The sequence below is a fragment of the Anabrus simplex genome, chromosome 2 (assembly GCF_040414725.1).
Source record: "Anabrus simplex isolate iqAnaSimp1 chromosome 2, ASM4041472v1, whole genome shotgun sequence".
Classification (NCBI taxonomy): domain Eukaryota; kingdom Metazoa; phylum Arthropoda; class Insecta; order Orthoptera; family Tettigoniidae; genus Anabrus; species Anabrus simplex.
Window position 1 is genome coordinate 166,797,710 of NC_090266.1, and position 12,530 is coordinate 166,810,239.

Here is a 12,530-nt window from a genome sequence, read left to right on the forward strand (position 1 = left end):
GACACAATTATCAGACTCGTTCTGTGCTACGTGAGTTTCACACCTTGAAGAGAAGGCTATCTCCTTGTCATCACTTGAAACATTTCCGTTAGAATGTATTTCATTTTTGAACTCTAAATATTCAGCATCACTTGAGCATTCGAAGCCTGTATCAGCACATAATTCGTGAATAATTTCATCCCTGTCTAAACACATGCGATCCCTGAACACTGCCATCTTGCATGGCTCTTCAAAATTTGTAAACATGTTGTCAGGAAATGCAAAGAAAAGCTATGATATGAGGAATAATCGAAAAGAAATGCGACTATCAATTGTGTAGAACCATACATAAGAGTTCTAGCACGCTTTACCTCCAAATAGTTCCGGTATATCTCAAAAGATAGCACTAAACTTCAGTCTGCTGCTAACACGAGATAACTCGGGACCAGTCCGCAATGCTCGGCCAGGCAAACACGAGTTTTCTCGGGACCAGTCCGCAATGTGTTAAGTGTGCAAAATTACTACTATATTATATTTTCTGATTACAGCTCAATAACTTCATTTGGATCAGAAACTCTGTTGAGAATACTTGGGAAGACCTTGAGAAGAGACTATTAGTTGAGTTATACTGCTAAATTATAACAGACCAAACCACATCCATTAAAGTTGTCCAAGTTGTGTTTATCTTCAAAGAATACATGGTGTGTATCAAAGGTAGGTATTTTTTGGTTTTCTTGTATACTGCCAGTACCAACTGGAAACCATGAAACAAATTATGGGTGCCTGAGCAAACTGACCAGAATAATCACTGCAGATTCTCAGATATTTTTCAAACATTTGGTTAATGACTAAGAAATATGCACACAGTCGTTTGCATTCTTCAAATATTTGTAATATATTAGCAGACTTTTCATGATATGTATTGTAGTATGCCGCCAGTATCAGGAAGATAGTGGGTTCGAACCCCACTGTCGGCAGCCCTGAAGATTGTTTTCCATGGATGCCCATTTTCACACCAGGTAAATGCTGGGTCTGTACCTGAATTAAGGCCATGGCCGTTTCCTGCCCACTCCTAGATACTTCGTGCCCCTTTGTCGCCATAAGACCTGTCTGCATTGGTGTGACTGAAAACAACTTGCAAAAGAAACCTTTATCATTTTAAATTAATACTTGCACCTAGCTACTTGTACATTGCCAGAGGTACCAGGCAACATCCTCAAGGACAAAGTCACAAGTGATATAACAGGTACCCTAGCATTACATGCTGAAGAAACACATGTTTTGCCATGCCCAAAAGTCACAGCAATGCACAGTATATCCTTTATGGCGGCAGTCCTGACTCATTGTCTCACATACAAAGGATCATAATGGTGCCAAATGGTCTTCAGCAATAGATTATGCAGGCATCTTGCAACTATATAATTAATTTAGCAATGATTCTGCAGTCCCTGGGGAAATCGTACCTTACCACTTAGTCATGTCCAGAATATGTTCAACTGGTGAAAGATCCAATGATTCTGCCAGCCAGGGTAGTGGTTATACAATCATAAAGCACATTAATTTGTAGCAGCTGTAGTTGGACATGGAAATCCTCCTGAGAAAGTACATCACTTTCCTATTAGAAAATGGCAGTAGCATGGAACAAGAACCTGTGCTAACCTGAGGGCTCTTTAGGTAACCCTGCAGAAAAACCTACTATGGTTGAAAGTTCTAACTGATGAACACCACAACATGAACCCTGGAGTGGGACCTTTGTGTTGTGGGTGAATGCACTCTGGAATAGGCTCCTTACTGTGTCTATGCCATGCACATAATTATCCATCACTTGCAGACAAACAGAACAAACTCTCAACATAAAAGACAATATAGTGACAATCCTCTTTCCAGTCAACACTTCCATGACAAGACTGTAGTCTTCCTCCATAGTGGTGCCAGTGGAAGCCTGGAGAGAGGAACACGTAATCGTAAACCTGCTGCAACCATACTGTTTCCAATGGTCCTCAGCTACACAGCAGGAGCGAAATATGAAGTGATTTCACATATGGATGATGTTGGCTCCTAACACTGCTTGAACTGTATGTGGATCTTGATGTTCATCTGTACTATGTGGATGTCCAGAGCTGAACTACGGGTTTGCGGATGTTCCGCAGACAACTGGTGAAATGAACGAAACACCTTTGAAATATTGCTCCGCACATGTGCATTTATATATCAATCCAGATTCAGACAGGCCCACGATACGACCTCATTCAAAGTGCTGCACTTCAACATTATCACCATGTGCTAATCCTTGGGGCATGGTTGTATGCTAGAATTAATATTGAGAATACTGTTCACCTCTAATGTCAGTAAACTGCCAGCAGAGTCAAATTTTGCATACGGTCATGCCGCCAGAGTGCCATATGATCGCCAATATCTGGGAGGAATGAATACATGGGTGTCTGAACAAACTGGCTACAATAATGACTGCAGATGATCACACATTTACCAAACAACAGGTTAATGACTAAAGAATATGCGGACAGTGATTTGTATTCTTCAAAGACTTGGAACTATCACTGGAATCACACCCCTAAACTCACCTGCTGCATTTATGTGTATATTATAATACTATTTAGAGTATTTGTAATTTACATTTCAGCGCTGTTAGGTGTGCATAACTACTAGAGTGTATTTTCTGATTACAGGTCAATAATTTCATCTGAATCAGAAATTATTTTGAGAATTGAACTGAAGGCAAAGCAGACTTTGGGAAGAGGGAATTAGTTGAGTAATATCGAACGACGTTTATTAACGTTGTCCAAGTTGCAGTTAGCATCAAGGAATGCGTGGTGAATATGAACGGTAGAATTTTTTTGTTTTCTTGTATACCGCCAGTACCAACCTGAAACCATGAAACTCATCGTGGATGCCTGAACAAAACTGGCTAGAATAATCACTGCGGATGCTCAGACATTTTCCAAACATTTGGTTAATGACTAAGTAATATGCAGACATTCATTTGCATTCTTCAAATATTTGGAGCATATTGGCAGAATTTTCATGATATGTACTTAAGTATGTTTAAAGATACTTACTTACTTACTTACTTACTTACTTACTTGTTTTAATTGCTAAAATTTGTGAGATAATATCTAACGGGTATGGATCTCCTCTCACTCAAATACATTTTTATTTATCTAGCAATGTGTTTAATAACATCTGATTGATAACCTTCACATCCTGCTGGTTTAAAGCATTACTGTTTATTTGTCGTCCACTCCATATGCTGAATTGTAATTATATTATCGTGATCACTATCATTAAATTAAATCTATACTACTTTACATTGTGATAATTTGTTTTATTGAATCATTAGAATTCCATATTATTCCTTCTATCTGTCTATGTATACATCGCCGCAACATACAATGTCATTACTGAGAATATTTGTAACTAAATTTCTTGCACAGTTATTAGAGATTAATTAGCTATTATGGTGTATTTTATGATTAAAGTTTTTTTTTGCTAGTTGCTTTACGTCGCACCGACACAGATAGGTCTTATGGCGACGATGGGACAGGGAAGGGCTAGGAGTGGGAAGGAAGCGGCCGTGGCCTTAATTAAGGTACAGCCCCAGCATTTGCCTGGTGTGAAAATGGGAAACCACGGAAAACCATTTTCAGGGCTGCCGACAGTGGGGTTCGAACCTACTATCTCCTGAATACTGGATACTGGCCGCATTTAAGCGACTACAGCTATCGAGCTCGGTGATTAAAGTTTAGCAACTTTTTTTGGACAGGAACCATTTTGAGTAGTTAACTGAAGGTAAATTCAGGCCATGGGAAGGGAAATTAAGTTAAGGAATACAGCTAAATCTTAACAGACAAAACAGTGTTCATGTTGTTCTCCAAGGTACTGTTAGCATCAAATAATATATAGTGAGTGGGAAAGGTAGAAATTTAGATTATATATTCACATACTGCCAGTTCTAACTGCAATATATGCAACTCTTCATGGTTGTCAGACCATGACGTATATTGCTTGGCTTCGCCTGAGAATATCTTGTTAATATCTAAATATTACGCAGACAGTTGCTTACTTCAATGAAATAATTGGAACATAATGGTGGAATCATAATCTTGTGTATTTTGGCAAGTACTCGCTTTGTGGTTCTAATAGCAAAAATTTTAAAATTAGTAGTATTTTGAAAAGATATTTGTCTTATTAAAACATTATTTTTAATGAATCCAGCAATGTATTTCACCACATCTCTTTATTTTCATTCCATCTTGCTGGTTACAGCATTGCCATTTATTTGTCATCCAATCCATGTTCTTGAGGGTAATTACAGTATATTACCATGATTGGAACCAGTTTTAGAAAATCTATAGATCAGAATTTAGTTCAAATTATATTCATTCAACCTTTATCATTTAAAATAACTTGTTCCAGATCACTGCTTATGCATTTCTGGAGGTACCTCAAAGACAAGGTCATTTAATACACAACAGGTACCCTTGCATTGCATGCTGAAGAAACACATGTTTCTCAATGCCAAAACATTCACAACAATACACAGTGTACCCTTCATGGCAGCACTCCTGGCTCATTGTTACATGTGCAAAAATCATAATTGTGCTGTATGGCATTGTGAAATAGATTATCCAGGCATCTGGTACGTTTATAATCAATTTGGCCATGGTTCTTGCAGGCTCTAGTGAAATCGTACCCTCCTGTTTAATAATATCCAGTATGTGTTCAATTGGGGAGAGATCCGATGATCCTGCTTGCCAGGGCTTTGGTTATAAAATCATACAGATCATTTCATCATTGCAGCTGTAGGTGGACATGGATCATCCTCCTGAAAAAGTAAATCACATTAATGTATAAAATAGGCAGTAGCACAACACAAAAACCTGTGCTATCCTGAGGGCACTCTAAGTTACCTGCAGGATAACCTAATTTGGTTGCGAGTTCTAGCTGTTGACACAGCACACCACGAACCCTGGAATGGGACCTTTGTGTTGTGGGCGAATGCACTCTGGAATAAGCTGCTCACTGGGTCTAAGATATATACATAATCATCCAACAATTACATAAAGGAAGAACAAACACCCATCACAGAAGACAATATAGTGCCAATACTTTTCCAGTCCACAAATCCACGACACAACTGTAGCTTTGCTTGGCGATGGTGTTACTGGAAGCCTGGACAGAGGCACACATACTCGTAAACATGCTGCAAGCATGGAGTTTGCAATGGTTCTAGGCGACACAGTAGGAGAGACATGTGACACGATTTCATTCATGGAGGTTGTTTGCCTGCTACCACTGTTCGAACTCTGCGTAGATCTTGATGTCCACCCATACCACGTGGATGTCCGGTGCTGGACTGCAGGCATATGAATGTTTCACAAACCACTGCTGAAACAAACGAATCACCTTCGATACATTGTACCCCACGTGAGTATTTATATATCAATCGAGATTCCCCCAGAAACAGGATACAAACTCATTCAAATGGCTGCATTCGAACAACATGATTATGTGCTCGTCCTCGGGGCATGTTTGTATGCTAGAATTAAAATCCCGAATGCTGTTCACGTCTAACGGCAGTAAACTGCAAGCAAATTCAAACATGTGTGCAAGGTCATGCCACCAGTGTGCCATATGGACGCCTATGCCCGGGAGAAATGAATGCATGGGTGTCTGAACAAATCTAAAGTAATCACTACAAATGCTCAGACATTTTCCAAACAACCAGTTAATGACTGAGTAATATGCAGATGGTCATTGTATTCATGAAAGATTTTGAACAAATCGGTAGAATCAAACCTCAAAACTTACTGCTGCATTTACGTGTATATATGATACTGTTGATAATATTTGTAATTCACATTTTAACACTGTGAAGTGTGCTAACTATCATAGTGTATTTTCTGATAATTTCATTTGGATCAGACTCTATTTTGAGAATTGAACTGAAGACAAAGCAGATTTTGGGGAGAGAGAGAATTAGTTGAGTACCTTTGCTATATTTTAACAGACCAAACCACGTCCACTAAAGTTGTCCTAGTTGCTGTTAGCTTCAAGCAATATATTGTGCATCTCAAAGGTATATATATATATATATATATATATATATATATATATATATATATATAAATTTGTTTTCTTGTATATTGCCAGTACCAACTGGAAACCATGAAACTCATCATGGGTGCCTGAACAAACCCCCTAGAATAATCAATGCAAATGCTCAGACATTTTCCAACCATCTGGTTAATGACTAAGTAATATGCAGATAGTTGTTTGCACTCTTCAAATATTTGGAATATATTGTCAGAATTTTCATGATATGTATTGTAGTATGTTGCAATAATACTTACTTCCTGGTTCTTTTCTTTTTTTTTTGCTATGGGCTTTACGTCGCACCGACACAGATAGGTCTTATGGCGATGAAGGGATAGGAAAGGCCTAGGAGTTTGAAGGAAGCAGCCATGGCCTTAATTAAGGTACAGCCCCAGCATTTGCCTGGTGTGAAAATGGGAAACCACGGTAAACCATCTTCAGGGCTGCCGACAGTGGGGTACTTCCTGGTTCTAATTGCTGAAATTTGAGAGATAATTAGTATTGGGTAAAGGCCCGCCTGGTGGCCATGATCATTAATGCGCTGAAGTCTAAACTGCTCTGACACCGAGGATAGTCAGTTCGAGTCCCGTTGGTCGAAAAAAATTTAACCTTGATTTATTAGTTTCATTATGTCCGTATTGATAGTTATCAATTATCATATATCATACGAGAGGAAAGAACGGATCCACCTAATCAGTACAAGTTTATTGTACTGTACTGTAATATAGGAACTTACAATAAACTTGTATTGATTAGGTGGATCCGTTCTTTTTCTCTCCTATGATATATATAAAATTTTCACCATCAGAATGTTGCCTGACACGGTAGGGGAGGTGGTGGTATACAATTTCTAATCGCTAGATTGTGTGCTAAAAACCTGGATTAAATTCCAAACCTCTCCGCAGTGCTCACATAGAGTGAGGGCACATTACGCTGTTGATGGTGATATGTCCATCGGATGGAGACTTTAAGCCTTGAGCAGACCCCTTGGTGCTATTTGACAGGAGTAGGCTATATGCTGGCACCGGGTTTCACCCTCTCCCAACTATGATATATCACATCATTCATTTCATCTCATTAACTCCTCTGATGAGGTGGACGTCAGGAAGGGCATCCGATCATAAAAAACAACTATGGCAGATTCATCTCTTCTCATACCCGATCCCGTCGGGAAATGGGACAAAGGCTAGACTAACAACAACAATTAGTAATGGACAAAGAATTTCCTATCTCTCAAAGAAAGAAGTTTTTACTATCTTGCAATATAATTCAATACTTCTGATTGATAACCATCCCATCCTGCCGGTTTAAACCATTGCAGTTTATTTGTCATCCACTCCATATGCTGAACTATAATTATGCTATCATGATCAGTACCATGAAAATTAAATCTATACATCTTTACTTCATGAACATTTGTTTCATTGAATCATCAGAATACCACATTATTCCTTTTTCCATCCACCTATACATCGATGGAACATGCAACATCATTGCCTGGAATATTTGTAATTCAACATTTTGCACAGATAATAGCAATTAATTAATATGGTGGATTGTGTGATTACAGATCAGCAACTTTGTTTGGGCAGGACACGATTTTCAAAAGTTAACTGAAGGTAAATCAGGCCATGGGAAAGGAAACTTAGTTGAAGAATACAGCTAAATCTTAACAGACCAAACTGCGTTCATGTATATTTTCCAAGGTACAGTTAGCATGAAAGAATATATAGTGAGTCTGAAAGGTAGAAATGTAGATTATTTATTCCCATACTGCCAGTACTAAAGGCAAACTATGTAACTGTTCATTGCTGTCAGACCAAACTAGCTATAAAAATCAAAGCAGATGATAAGAATATTTCCAAATATCTGGCTAATGAAATGATATGGCCATTTCCATATATCGCCTGGATGTGTCTGAGGACATCTGGTTAATATCCAAGTATTATACATAGTTGATTACTTCAATCAAAGAATTGCAAGGTATTGGTGGAATTACAATAATATGTATTTAATAAGAACTCACTTTGTGTTTCTAACTGCAAAAATTGTAAAATTATGGTGAAGGGAGCTTTCTGTTATTCAAAAAAGGAATTTTGTATGTATCTCATAATATATTTCACCACATCCGTTTCGTGTTCATTACCTCTTGCAGGTTTACAGCATTGCCGCTTATTTGTCATCCAATCCATACCCTTGTGGTTAATTATATTTCCATGATTAAAACAATTTTTAGAACATCTATAAATCAGAATTTAATGCAAATTACATTCATTCAACCTATATAATTTAAAATTACCTCCTCTACCGGGCTTCTTGTACATTGCCAAAGTTAGCAGCAACATCCTCAAGTACAAGCAACATTCACGGGCGATGAAACACATAGTAATATATAGTGTACCCTTCATGGTAGCACTCCGGGCTCTTTGTCGCACATGCAAGTGATCATAAATGTGACAAATGGCATTCTGCAATAGATTGTCCAGGCTTCTTGCACATTTGTAGTCTATTTTTCAGTGGTTCTTTCAGGCTTTGGAGAATTTTTAATTTCCCATTACGTTATGTCCAGTACATGTTCAAATGGTGAGAGATCCGATGATCCTGCTGGCCAGGGTAGTGGTTATACAATCATACAGCACATTAGTCATAGCAGCTAAAGTGGACATGGATCATCCTCCTGAAAAAGCACATACATACATGTTGAAAAATGGCAGTAACAATGAAAAAAGAACCTGTGCTATCCTGAAAGTTCTTTAGGTTACCTTGCAGAAAAATCTACTATGGTTGTAAGATCTAACCGATGACACATTACACCATTAATCCTGGAGTGGGACCTTTGTGTTGTGGGAGAATGCACTCTGGAATAGGCTGCTCACCGGTCTAAGCCATACACATATTTGTCCATCACTTGCACACAGGCAAATCAAAACCATCTCACAGAAGACATTACAGTGCCACTCCTCTTTACAGTCGACACTTCCATGATATGACTGTAGCATTGCATGGCGATGGTGTTAGTGGTAGCTTGGAGTGAGGTACACATAATTGTATACCTGCTGCAAGCATTCTGTTTTTAATGATTCTAGGCGACACAGCAGAAGGGACATGTGACTGGATTTCATTCACGGATGACATTCGGCTGCTACCACTGTTCGAAATGTAAGTAGATCTTGATGTAAATCAACGGCATATGCTGGGATCAAGATGTGGGCTACCACTAGATTTAATTTACCCCTTTTTGATGGTTGGTTTAGTGAACGTCAAGCCTTCAGCATTTTGAGCTGCAGCCAATAGCCAACAGAGAAGCCTGCTGGGTTGTGAAGGCTGCTTTACAAGCTACTGCCTGGCCTCTGCTACTGCCAATGCTCAACACCTTATCAGTTGAAATGGTAGCCTAAAGTTTAGCAAATTAAAGTCCGGTTTTGTGGCTAAATAGATAGAATGCTTGCCTAGTGTCCAATTGCCCCAGTTCAGTTCTAAGAATCATACCCCTTGTCCCGTTAATTCCCTTGGCATGGGAACTGGATGTTTATGATGTCTTTGCCATTCATTTCATCCTCATTAGGTCACCACCAAGCCTATACAGATGCCATGCACTATTATTATTACTAAATAAAAATGCTGTATTTTACAGCGGTCATACCCTCGTTCACTGGTTTTATAGCTTCCTCAGGAGATCAGTGGTGGTGTCTGACCCATGATCATGGTTCGATTCCAACCAATAAATGAAAACCTGAAAGACTGCATTCCATTTTATCAGATCTATCTATAAAAAGAAACCTATATTACTCATATAACAGCAGTCCTGTAGTGTCTTCCTACAAGGATGTAGCAGTAAATGAAAGCGAAATACCAGCACTCTGTTATCAATGTGATTAGGTCAGAAGTATGGGGTATGGAAGTATATACGATGAGTAACGCATGGTTAATAGTTAGCAGTGGCAATCTGACAGGCCGAAGCCTAGCACACCTATCCTCCCCGTTCCCCTCTCCTAACCGATATGCAGCAGCAAGCCGCTTGGTGCGAGTAGAGGGGAAAGGGACGATAGTCTGGGCTGCGATTTCAGTCTCCGATGCCTAGCTCTCAGAAATATGTGCGAATATTTTTTTCTCACTGCTTTCAAGTTTTGTAAATGGCAATGTGTCAGATTCTCACATTATAATATGCTTTAGACTTCCATCATTCTCAATTGAGGTTTGGACTTCACCGATAGCCTTGGTAGCCCTCAGTACATGCCACTGATATAAATCTGTACGACATGAATGTCTGGAGCTGGACTACAGGTGTGGGAACGTTCCACAGACCACTGCAGAAACAAACAAAACACCTTTGAAATATTATGCCCCACATGTGTATCAATATATCAATCAAGCTTCCCGCATGCCAACCTTACGATTTTGTTCAAGTGTCCGCAGTTGTACAAAATGACCATGTGCTCGTCTTTGGGGCATGGTTGTATGCTAGAATTAATATTGCAAATACTGTTCACCTCTAACATCAGTAAACTGCAAGCAAATTCAAATTTATGCTCATGATCATGTCTCAAGCTTGCCATACGTAAGCCTATGTCCGGAAGAAATGAATGCATGGGTGTTTGAACAAACTGGCTACAATAATCACTGCACATGCTCAGACATTTAGAAAACAACAAGTTCGTGACTGAGAAATATGCGGACAGTCATATGTATTCTTTAAAGACTTGGAACTATCAGTGGAATCAAACCCTAAAACTAACCGGCTGCATTTATGTGTATGTTGTGATACTACTGAGAATATTTGTAATTCACGTCTTAGCACTGTTAAGTGTACATAACTAATAAAGTGTGTGTTTTGATTACAGATCAATAACTTTGTTTTGCTCAGAAATTATTTTGAGAATTGAACTGAAGGCAAAGAAGACTTTGGGAAGAGGAATTACTTCAGAAATGACCAATTTACGTCCTTTAATATTTGTGGTTCTAATTTCTAAAAAGTGTGAGTTAATGAGTAATTGGTAATGAATTTATTATCTTGCAGTATAGTTTATAACTTATGATTGATAACCATCACATCCTGCTGATTTAATGCATTTCAGTTTATTGGTCATCCACTCCACATGCTGAAGTGTAATTATATTATTATGAGCAGTACCATGAAAATTTAATGTATACATCTTTACTTCATGAAAATGATCACTACAGATGCTCAGACATTTACAAAACAACAAGTTCATGACAGAGTAATATGCAGATGGTCATTTGTATTCATGAAACCTTTCAAACAAAACTCACCGCTGCATTTATGTGTGTGTTATGATACTATTGGGCAAATATGTAATTCACATTTTAGCACTGTTAAGTGTGCATAACTACTATACTGTATTTTCTGATTACAGATCAATAACTTTGTCGGGATCAGAAACATTCTTTGAAACTGAACTGAAGGCATAGCAGACATTGTGAAGAGAGAATATGTTGTGAAATATTGCTAAAATATTATAGAACAAACTACGACCATTAAAGTTTCCAAGTTGCAGTTTAAATAAAGGAATATATGGTGTGTATCAGAGATAGATTTTTTTGTGTTTTTTTTTTGTATACTGCCAGTACCAACTGGAAACCATGAAACTCATCATGGGTGCCAGAACAAACTGGCTAGAATAATCACTGCAAATCCTCAGACAGTTTCCAAACATTTGGTTAATGACTAAGTAATATGCGGACAGTCGTTTGCATTCATCATATATTTGGTATATATTGGCAGAATTTTCATGACATGTATTGAAGTATGCTGCAATAATACTTCTTTCCTGTTTTTATTGCTAAAATTTGTGAGATCATTAGTAATGCTTAAAGAATTTCCCATCACTCAAAGAAAGAATTTCATACTTATTATGTACTACATATTTCATTACCTCAGATTAATAACCATCCCTTCCTGCTGGTATCAAGCATTGCAGTTTATTTGTCATCCACTCTATACACTTGAGGGTAATTACTGTACATTACCATGATCATTAACACTTTCAGAAAATGTGTAGATCAGAATTTAATGCAAATTACATTCATTCAAACATTATGATTTAAAATTTCTCCTTCTACCTGGCTGCTTGCACATTGCCAGAGGTAGAATCAACATCCTCAATCACAATGTCATTTTATTCACAAGCATTGTAATAGATACCCTAGCACTGCGTGCTTAAGAATCACATGTTTCACCATGCCTAGACAGTCACAGCAATACACAATGTATCCTTCATTGCAGCACTCTGGGCCTGAAATCGCACGTGCAAGGGATCATGCAGGGGCCAAATGTCATTCTGCAAAAGATTGACAAGGCATCATGCCACTTTCTAATTAATTTGGCAGAGATTCAGGCAGGCTCTCGAAAAACCGTACATTCACATTCCATCATATCCAGTTCGTGTTCAATTGGTGAGAGATCCAATGATCCTGAT